This window comes from Girardinichthys multiradiatus, chromosome 10, assembly GCF_021462225.1.
Source record: "Girardinichthys multiradiatus isolate DD_20200921_A chromosome 10, DD_fGirMul_XY1, whole genome shotgun sequence".
Classification (NCBI taxonomy): Eukaryota; Metazoa; Chordata; class Actinopteri; order Cyprinodontiformes; family Goodeidae; genus Girardinichthys; species Girardinichthys multiradiatus.
In genome coordinates, this window is record NC_061803.1 from 8,122,261 (window position 1) to 8,133,975 (window position 11,715).

Consider the following 11,715-nt stretch of genomic DNA (forward strand, 5'->3'; position numbering starts at 1 on the left):
AACTAATTTACAACTAAATGTGTGTCTCCATCCCAATCTAGATTACTTTTTTTTTAAGTCTCCTCAGTTCCTGAGTTATCAGACAGTGTGGACCGATACGTCCCATTTGGACATCTCTGTTCCACATGGGAAATCATCACAGAGCAATCTGCAGGTGCCATCTGGACCATTTAACTCCACTTGTTTGTTTTTGACACGGCACACCTCTGTACGCATGGGCAAACAGAGCAAGCCGGTGATTTGTTTCCAGGACCCGAGGGCATTCATTTATTCCCCTGCTAAATGCGGCAGAAGATGGACCTTCACAGAAGAAATGCATGAAGCTTAATAAAGCTTTAAAGTTTGTTTAAATAGCTACCATTTGATATGTCACAGTCACGATTTTTAGAGATGCACGTCGGTCGATTGATTTTCAGCTTGTTGACGCAATACCAACTGGTTAGAAATTTTTTTATTTTATCTTTTTCTCACTATATGCAAGTAGCACCAGGTTGGTTTCACAATAACGCTCTTTGGTGTGGAAGTTTTTACTGAGGGAAGCAGATGCAGCGTTTGCTATTTTCAGTATCAGTGAGTAAGAGCAAGAATAGAGGTGTTAAAAGCATTCTACATGTCATTTGTCCATTCAGGCTGCGAGACGGTGAGAGAGTGTGAGACTTAAAGCAGATAACAGGAATGCTGAATGAACTTCTCTCTCATCAAACATGCTGGATATTGCAAATTCCCAGCAGTTTTAGTAAGCTAGCTATGCTAACTTAGCTAATTACCTAATTGAAAATAGGAGATGCTCCTGGGATTTTAAAATGTCAACTTTGTAATTATTTTGTCTTTGTTTTAAAATATTAGTAAAGCCCTGTTTTGTAGCAACTTATGCTTGGAGAAATTGGCATCATCAGGTCAAAGGTTTGGTGCAATAGGAAATGAGCCACAAAATTCTGATTGGTGCATCTCTATTTTATCTTGTTTATTCAAAATTAAAAAAATCTTATCAGCTAGATAAATAGTATAATAGTAGAATAAACTAACCACAAAAGGCCCTGGTTGGGTAGTTGGTGTAAAAACCTGATTCATGATACACTAATACGATCTAACACTAAAATGAACCATTCACACTGACGTTCTTTCACATGTAGAAAAATAAAAACAGAAGCCTAATGAGAACTTAACTCTAACTGTCATGGTTCTGTGTTGGTCAGTGATTTGAATTTATGTGCTCCAGATATCTTCAAATGTTCATACATGTCGCTGGTGGCTCTCTAAAGTCATGTGATGTAAATAATGTGTGTACTTGTCCATGATGACCTCGATAGTTCTCGCTCACTTGTTTATGATCCCTGTTACCTCCTGGCTTTAATTCTGCCATGTTTTTAATCTTAGCTTGGTTCCACCTCTTGGCTGCTCTAGAAATAGCTCTTTGCAAATCAAGTACCCGGTTTTTTTATTACAAACAAAGCAAACAAACAGTTTCAAGAGAAAGTCGATACTGCTCTGTTAATGAGTAAAGCTCCCATTGTTTTTAAAACTCAATTCCAGAAACTTGATTCCTCTTTTTTGAAAAGTCATATGGTTGCCATAACTGTTCATGCAGTTCCTGACAGCATACGCATGACTGCATTTTGGGTTGTATTTACACTTTCACCTCCATGTTGCCTTCATTGTTAGAGCACAGAAGAAGTCAGACGGTACATATATTTTTAATCAGCTCAATTTTCCACACAGCATAAATGGCTCCTGCATTTTTAATGACTCACTCTTCCTCTTGTGGACATTTTGGCTGTTATTACCGTTTGGCTGGTATTACTATTGCATTGTTTCTGCGGTTCCTGGCCGCCTGTCGCAGAGCTTGTGGTGCGTTTTTATGGACACTGTTCAAGCAGGAGGCACATTAAAGTTGCAGAAGGGTTGAGCCTCAGTGGTCAGTGATCAGTGCTACTTTACAGCGGAGTTAAAATGAAATACCAACCTAAGCCTGGTTGGCTTCTAAAAAGATAATGGTGCATATAATAACGTAAGGGAAAAGCTATATATCCAGACAGATTCTGGTCCTGTTTGAAACTGAATGAGTAAACTGTATTTGTGTGAACAATAACAAAAAGCAATGTGATTTATTTATAAATTATTGCAATGCTACAAAATACCTGTCATAATCCATGTAGGCAACACAGTAAACGTGGAAGAAGGTGCTCTGATCAGATGAGATCACAATCTGCATGATGAAACATGGTGGTGGCAGCATCATGGTGTGATGAGGTGTTTCTTTAGTACGCAGAGGGAAGCACCTGGTAGATGCCGCAAAAGACTTGAGACTAAAGTGGGGTTTCACATTCCAACAGGACAATGAGCCTAAACATGCAGCCAGAGCTACAATGATGGTTTAGATCAAACCATAATCATGTGTTAGAATGGTCCATTCAAAGTCCAGACATTAGTACATTTGAGAATCTGTGGCAAGACTTGAGAATTGATGACGCAAATGTGGTTGAACACAAATAGTCAGGATTGCTGAATGCAAATGCATGCCATTTTTCTGACTTTTAGTTTTAAAACAATTCAAAACGAGAGGCCTAGTCAAAGTCCACACCTAAACAAACTGTTCATACTCAGAAAATCTCCAATGTGGCTGGATTAAATGTTGGACCACTTGTTTGCTGAATATTGGAGCATTTGCACGTTGCTGGACGCCACTATGCCTTTCCAACGTCATCTGCCATTTTGTACCGCAGGATAGTCTGTCCTACAAAACCCAGCGGCCACTGCGGCTGATATGACGGGGCCGTCTCAGGTCTGACGTCACAGGAGGGAATATAGGAAGGCGAACGTTTGAAAGAAGCATTTTTCACGCTGGAAGCTGGACCAGCAACTGAAGCGCATCATTCTGGAGACGAGGTCCCACGTGGATTTCATTTATTCTCCTTCGTTGGCCGACGAAAAATTCATGAAAGAGGTTTCTGGAATAAGAAGGCCAGAAATTTCACTTTGCCGATCGAAGACGTGAGTTTAACATGTAACAGAAGAAAAAACCTTCACAGTGGTTTCAAGGAAACGGATCGCCACCTTGTTTTGTTCTAGTTGACTGCTGACGGTCAGATCATATTTTTCCTTTTCGCCAAGGAGGCCAAAAGACGGAGATTGACCACTTTCTTGGAGTTTAGCTGTGGACGCGCAGAAACTCTTCACCTCCTTTTCTCTCTCACTCGCTGCCCCAGAAGGAAGACTTCAACAAGTAAAATCCACCCTTTTATTTTCATTTCTTTATTAGGAATAGCTTGGGCAGTGTAGAGGAAGATTTAGTGCGATGTAGAATCACCACTTAGAGTCTAACGTGTTCTGAATTGTATGTGCATGCCATTGTTCTTTTGAAACTTGATTACTGTCGTTTTCTGAGGCCGCCGAGTCTCGCAAGATTGTGCTTTCACCGTGTGAACACCTGAGAGCAGGTGCGCTGTGAAACTGGACCGCTATAATAACCTTATGGTGAAAATCAACCATTTTCTTTGTCTTCAACTTCATGTTTTATGGGTTGCCGCCAAACGTTTTATAACCCTTTGTGTTCTCAAACATCCCCAGCGGTGGGGGAAGTTTTATGACTGCCTGTATCTCACTGAGCTACACTTTCTGGCGGGCTGCGCTCCCAAAGCTTCGTTCAACACCATATTCCCTTGTCACATTATCACTTTTGCCATAACTGCTGGTTTGATTCCATACACACCCACTGCTGTTTTGCTTTATTTTGTATAGTTAGATATTTTATCCTTTTGTGTAGAACTTTGCATGTTTGAGTAGGTGACGATTATTGGATCGAAGAGTTGATTGTATCAGGCTGATTGGTTTAATAAATTTTCACGTAGATAAAGAGAAGGCGTTTTGTGTTTATTTTGTGCAAGAGTGATTCGTCAGTCAAAATAAGGTTAAAGTTCCCCACGTTTCGGCAGAAACGGTTGATTAAACAGTGACATTTAATAATTGTAATTATCAAAGGCCTTGAGCCATAATTACAACACCAGAGGACAACTCTGGTTTCGATTCATAAATGAGAATTTTGTTTAAGAAATTAATTTAGTCAAATTATGATTTTTAATTATAATTCTTGATAAATATTAATTGATCAATAACCATAATCCCAACATAAAACAGTTCTGCAAAGAAGAGTGGACCAAAATCTCTCCCCAGTGATGTCAAAGAAAAGTTATAGGCAGTCAGTCTCCTATATGCAGATGAGTCAGGATAACAGCAAGGCAAATTGGGGACAGTTTTGATGAAGATTTCTGCTATCTTAAAACAATTTTAAAATGTTTATGTTTGCAATATTAAATAAATGTTAATAACAATAACATTGGATTGTTGTTTACACTAAGAATGTGATTATTTAAACTGAAGACTGTGTCGACCTGTTTCCAAAAACGTTCCATGTTTCACATGGTGTAAAACAAAATCTGTAAACCGTACAATGAGTAACACTGATGGAAATGTATGGTAGTGTAAAAACTATTTGCATTTTCCAATAAACTTTATTAAAATTATAGATGTTAAATAACCAGAAATACACTTAAACACTCTCACTGGCTGTTATCGTTAGCATTACCTCTTTTTCCAAACTGAGATTGCTCAAACTATCTATTGTTGGTAAGGTACTGACTGCTGGTAAAAGCTCCACAAAACGCCAAACAAAACCCGTTACAAGCCCAATATCAAGGACAGAGTTAATAAAAGTTATTCATTCTAATAACTACTCAGAGAAAATTTCCGTAACCATAAGTCAAAAACTGCCTCCCCTTTTGTTCGTATGTGGAGGATTTTCTCTCAGGCTGTTTCTAATGCAAGCTTTGGAAAGGATTTTTTGTTTGTTTTGCGGAGTTTCTCTGTAACACTTTCATCTCTTGTCTCATGTGCACGCCTGCTGATTAAGTGGTTAGACTGACTGAACAATAACAGGACTGAACCTTAAGAAACAGGACCAAGAAGCACATGCTTTAGCTTTAATCATTCTACCTGTGGTTGAAAATGCTGAGCATCTCTAGGAAAGTTACTTTGCTCTTCTGTGCAGCAGAACTGGTTTATCCACCCCCTCGATATCTGTCCTAACCCAGGGCTAAAAGGCAATACCCTCCTTGGGCAATAAGAAATATCAGCTAGGTGCATTTCTTCATTTAACAAATTACTCGTACTCGTACTCGTCGTCTTCCGCTTATCCGGGACCGGGTCGAGGGGGCAGCAGATTCAGCAGAGACACCCAGACGTCCCTCTCCCAAGACACCTCTTCCAGCTCCTCCGGGTGGAGCCCAAGGCGTTCCCAGGCCAGCCGAGAGACATAGTCCCTCCAGCGTGTCCTGTGCCGTCCCCTGGGCCTCCTCCCGGTGGGACGTGCCTGGAACACCTCCCGAGGAAGGCGTCCAGGAGGCATCCGGTATAGATGCCCGAGCCACCTCAACTGGCTCCTCTCGTGGAGGAGCAGCGGCTCTACTCCGAGCCCCTCCTGGATGGCCGAGCTCCTCAACCTATCTCTAAGGGAGTGCCCGGCCACCCTACGGAGGAAAAAATTGTTCGACACATTTTTCTTTGCATGACTTTTGAAAGACAGGGATGTACTATTTATAAAGAGACTATTATAAAACTCTTTCCCAGAACATTCCCAGTAGTAGTAGTAGTACAACATTCCCAGAACACTGGTTTTATTAACGTTTCTGATTTCTCCTTTCTCAATTATTTCAACATAACCAATGAAAGATAATTTCATTTTTCATTGTGATATGGCCCCTTTTGTCTGATTTATTTGATTTGGCAAAAACTGACTAAATATGTACAGTTCCTTGCAAAAAGAACAAATTTTTTCACATTTTGTCACTGCACAGCCATAAACTGCAATGTATTTTATTGAGATTTTCATTCGACTGACCAACACAAAGTAGTGTAAAATTGAGATGTGAAAAGAAAATAACATGTTTTAATTTTAATAAATCTGCAGCATGCATTCATTTATTTTCTAGTTCCTTTTATTCTGACTCCCTTAAATGAAATGTATTTCAACAAAATCCCTTCAGAAGTCACTTTGTTAGTAAATTGAGTAAATTTGTTTTATTTGACATGCGTGGGTTCTCACCGGGTACTCTGGCTTCCTCCCACAGTCCAAAGACATGCCTGTTAGGTTAATTGGTAACTCTAAATTTCCCTTAGGTGTATGAATGAGTGTGTGCATGGTTGTTTGTGTGTTGCCCTGCGATGGACTGGCGACCTGTCCAGGGTGTACCCTGCCTCTCGCCCATAGACTGCTGGAGATAAGCACCAGCTCCCCCGCGACCCACTATGGAATAAGCGGTAGAAAATGACTGACTGATGACTGACTGTTTTATTTGATCTCAGTATAAATGCAGCTTTGAACATCTCATGGAGCTTTGTTCAATCCATCATCTGAAATGGAATGAATATGGCACAAGGACACCATTATTCCATGAACCTGGTCAAAGGTCAATGGTAAGTATGGGAAAGCTGCAGAAATCAACAGCTTAGGTGGGAGAATCTATTGACAGGACAACTATTTGTGTCGAGAAGAAAGTCACAGTTGAAGGAAAGCCAGAAGAAGTCCTTTTTGCTGTTTGCCTGAAGCCATGTACAGGGGTTGGACAATGAAACTGAAACACCTGGAACACCAGAAGTATTTCCTGCAGTACCACTGTTCCAAAGTTCAGTTTATTCAGGCTATTTATGCATATATGTTTTCCTCTGCAAGGTACAAATATTCTTTTGCATGATTACAGATACAGGGGTTGAACAATGAAACTGAAACAGCTGATTTTAGACCACAATAATTTATTAGAATGGTGTAGGGCCTCCTTTTGCGGCAAATACAGCATCAATTCGTCTTGGGAATGACAGATACAAGTCTTGCACAGTGGTCAGAGGGATTTTAAGCCATTCTTCTTGCAGGATAGTGGCCAGGTCACTACGTGATACTGGTGGAGGAAAACGTTTCCTGACTCGCTCCTCCAAAACACCCCAAAGTGGCTCAATAATATTTAGATCTGGTGACTGTGCAGGCCATGGGAGATGTTCAACTTCACTTTCATGTTCATCAAATCAATCTTTTACCAGTCTTGCTGTGTGTATTGGTGCATTGTCATCCTGATACACGGCACCGCCTTCAGGATATAATGTTTGAACCATTGGATGCACATGGTCCTCAAGAATGGTTCGGTAGTCCTTGGCAGTCCATCTAGCACAAGTATTGGGCCAAGGGAATGCCATGATATGGCAGCCCAAACCATCACTGATCCACCCCCATGCTTCACTCTGGGCATGCAACAGTCTGGGTGGTACGCTTCTTTGGGGCTTCTCCACACCGTAACTCTCCCGGATGTGGGGAAAACAGTAAAGGTGGACTCATCAGAGAACAATACATGTTTCACATTGTCCACAGCCCAAGATTTGCGCTCCTTGCACCATTGAAACCGACGTTTGGCATTGGCATGAGTGACCAAAGGTTTGGCTATAGCAGCCCGGCCGTGTATATGGACCCTGTGGAGCTCCCGACGGACAGTTCTGGTGGAAACAGGAGAGTTGAGGTGCACATTTAATTCTGCCGTGATTTGGGCAGCCGTGGTTTTATGTTTTTTGGATACAGTCCAGGTTAGCACCCGAACATCCCTTTCAGACAGCTTCCTCTTGCGTCCACAGTTAATCCTGTTGGATGTGGTTCGTCCTTCTTGGTGGTATGCTGACATTACCCTGGATACCGTGGCTCTTGATACATCTCAAAGACTTGCTGTCTTGGTCACAAATGCGCCAGCAAGACGTGCACCAACAATTTGTCCTCTTGTGAACTCTGGTATGTCACCCATAATGTTGTGTGCATTTCGATATTTTGAGCAAAACTGTGCTCTTACCCTGCTAATTGAACCTTCACACTCTGCTCTTACTGGTGCAATGTGCAATCAATGAAGACTGGCTACCAGGCTGGTCCAATTTAGCCATGAAACCTCCCACACTGAAATGACAGGTGTTTCAGTTTCATTGTCCAACCCCTGTATGGGAAACAGTGAAAATTTGGAAGATGGTGCCTAGGTCTGGTCAGATGAGACCAAAACTGAACCCTTTTTGGCCTACATGCAAGACTTATGAAAACTGACGCTGCAATTTGCCCTGAACAGATTATAAGCGTCTTAAAATATGGAGGTGTGGGTATGCTGTTCTTCAGAAGGGACAGGAAGGCTGGTTAGTGTTGATAGAAAGATAATGGAGCTAAATACGTGGAAATCCTGCAAGACAGCCTGTTACAGGTTTCAAAAGACTTGAAACTGGGTGTAGGTTCACAGCCAGCTTTATTAATGGCTTGAACCAAAGTATTTTCATGTGCTAGTGGCCCAGTCAAAGTCCAGACCTAAATCCAATTGAGAATGTGTGGCAAGACTTGAAAATTTATGTTCACATATGTTCTCCATCCAATGTGACTGAGCTTGAGTTACTTTGCAAAGAAGAATGGGCAAAATGTTCAGTCCCAAAACTGGTAGAGACATGCCCCCAAAAGATCTGCAGCTGTATTTACAGCCATAGGTGGATCTACAAAGTGTTCACTCTGGGAGAAGGAATCAAATGCACACCAGTTTTTAGTTTTTTTATATGTAAAAACACTTGAAAACTACAAATCATTTTCCTTGGACTTTACAAGTATGTACTACATTTTGTTGGTCTGTCACATATCCCTATGAAATCAAAGCATACAAGTACTTTTGCAAGGCACTTGCAAAAGTACAGTCAGATCCATATGGGTTTTAAAGACAAATTTTATTAACAATATTGCTTGTGTTCTTTTTAAATTGTACTTTATAATTTTTTTGTTGACTCAGAAGAGCATTTTTTTCATGAAAACATCTTCAAAGCTCCCTATTGTTTTTGGCTCTTTTTCATCTTGCTCCTCCATTTGCTTTATGAATTTGCTTTTCTTTTATCCTTTACAGTCATTTTTTTTTTCTTACTCCAGATTTTCTCTCATGCAAGCCCAGTCCCTTCACATCACAAGGTTTTGAAGGTTTGCTTTTATGGCTGAAGCTGCATTGTATTCTAATTACCACCAGTTCCTCTGGCTACACTGTGAGCTAAATGAGAAAATAACCCTTTATTACAATCTTACACCTGGCCACTATAAATCTTTACAAATATGGCCGTTCTGTGATTATAATGCCAATAATCAGAACCCTCATGAGTGCCTAGAAAGATTAAATGTAAAGCCTGAGGGCCCTGTGAGGTCTCTGACGATGCAAAACATGGAAACTAATCTCACAGCTGCAACCATGTTGAAACTCAAAGAATAATTTTGCCTGTTTCTACTCTTAGATCTCCACCCGTCTACACCTCTTCAAGCTCATTTTTCACAAGCCAACTTATCTTTGGCTGCCTTTCACACACAGATCCCTTTTAGTTAATGTGAAGCAGCTGAAAAATGGTGGCCATTAGCTGCAGTACACTTCACAGCGGTTGCTGAATTTTAGTCTTTGAGCCCAGGTTGTGGAAGGGGGATGAATGTTTGCCAAATATGCAACATCCTTCGTATCTCCTGCATTATTTTTGACAGGAACAAATAACAGACTGAGTAGACTAGGTGCCTGAGGCTGAGGTCATTTTTAGCCACTAATGTAATTTGATTTTTCCCTGCAAAGGGCTGCAGCTGGTGCAATATGGATGTTTGAAACTCAGATCCAATTATGCCCATGCAGATAGCCAAAGGTCCTAACATTTTTCTAACATTTGTGTTGTAAAAAGCATTACATAAGAATATAAGCTTGTCTTTATTGTAGTCTCTGTGCACACTTGCGTTTTTTCTTCTTCCTTGTTTGTGGACATCCTCTCCTTCCTGATTGGGGTTTTGCCCCGGTTTTTCCTCCAGCATGTGGAGTGACCTCACTCTCCCTGCATGGGAACATGGCAGCGATGCTGTGAAATGTCACTTTGCTACTGCTCACAAAGGCAACAAGTTGCTGTGGGGTCTCGTCCATTGGTGGGAAACAAACTGGAACAAAACTCACATTTAAAGGTCAGACCGCAATGCTCATGAATACAGACCAGAGCGGCTGCATTCATTTTTATTATCCGCGGATTACATTTGGAATGTTGTATATAGACTGAAGGTGTATGAAAGGGAAAAAGAAATGACCACAGCACTATGTAATATGTTTACTGTTTACTGCTTTATGGAGCCAGAGAAATTAAAGTAAAACTTTTTGTAAAATGTGATTGTAATAGACCTAATTTCCATTGAGGAATAAATTAGGAACCCACCACAATTATTCTCATAGAACATGGCAAAGATCACATACAGCCATATCACATCAGGCTTATATAATTAGAACTTTAATAATCAGCATTTTTAAACAGGTTTGCCATGTTTAAACGTAAAGCATTTGCTTTGGTGTGCTCCCGACTGTTGAAACGAGGGTGGACATCATGATGGGATCAAACTAGCTGTCTAAAGGTCTTCAGAAAGAAGGTTGTACCAGCTTACGATGAGCCTGGTTGGGGATTTAAGGACATCTAAAAAATGTGAAATCAGCAATTTCAAAAATGGTCTACAAGTGGAGGACATTGAAAACAACTTCCAGCATGTCCATGGTGTGGCTCTTCAAGTAAGGTGACCCTGAGAGCAGACCGCAAGATGCTAAAAGAAGCATTATGGGACCCATAACAGGCTCTTCCTACAGTTGATATGAAAGTGCTTGCTTGTACAATTAGAAAGAGGCTGTAAGGAGGAAGCATTTTCTCTGAAAAAAAAAAACCAGAAACATAAAGATCAGACTGATGTTTGCCAGAGAGAACACAGGCATAGGCCAGGAGTCTGAAATAAGTCCTGGTCACCAGGGGTGCTTGAGGAAAATAGACCATCTGTAAAGAAATTAAAGCTGAGGCAGGACTGGACCCTTCCGTATGCATCAAATGCATACAAAAGCTGCATATGCAGGCACATATATGTGCAAGTATTAGCAATGGTAAATCGAAGTTAGGAAAGTTTTGGCAAAATACTGACTTTTACTATTTTCTTGGCACTTCAATTATTCTCATTCCTCAGTTGATTTGAATATGTTAGCTTTGTAAGAAACAAGCAAACATATGGATGAAGGAACGGATGGATGTCTAAGATCTTTTAGTTCTCACCCTTGTTCTAATGGATCATTTTATTCCATACTTAAGTGTGTAGTTAATGGGTGTTAATGGTAAAATTCCTTTTGTTGTGACTTAATTAGTCTACTTCATTTTGGGGTATCAGAATAATGGGGGACATAGTAGAAATATACTGCACACATTTCACATTTGGATTTATGAAAATATTGATTTTTAAATCCATGAACGTTTTTCCTTCCACGTTACAATTATGCTCTGCTTTGTGTTAAAAATACATACGTCTTCATAGAAAATATGCAGTGCATGTAGCGGGCATTTAACAGTACAGATGCCAGTCCCAGGTACAAGCAAAAGAGACACAATAGAAAATAAGCAGAAGAAATTCCAGCAGTCCACACCAAACTAATGCAAGAATGACATTGGTGTGGTTGTGGAGTATGTTATATATTTACCTTCTGTTTTGTTGCTTACCAGATGCTCTATGCAACCCCCATTAAAAATGCCCTCAAGTACCACGGTTGTTAATAAGCCGTGTGTTTAAACTTTGTCAGGTGAGGCGACATTTTCTTGCCTATTTAATTTGTATTTTAATTAGTTCTCTACTACCTTTAA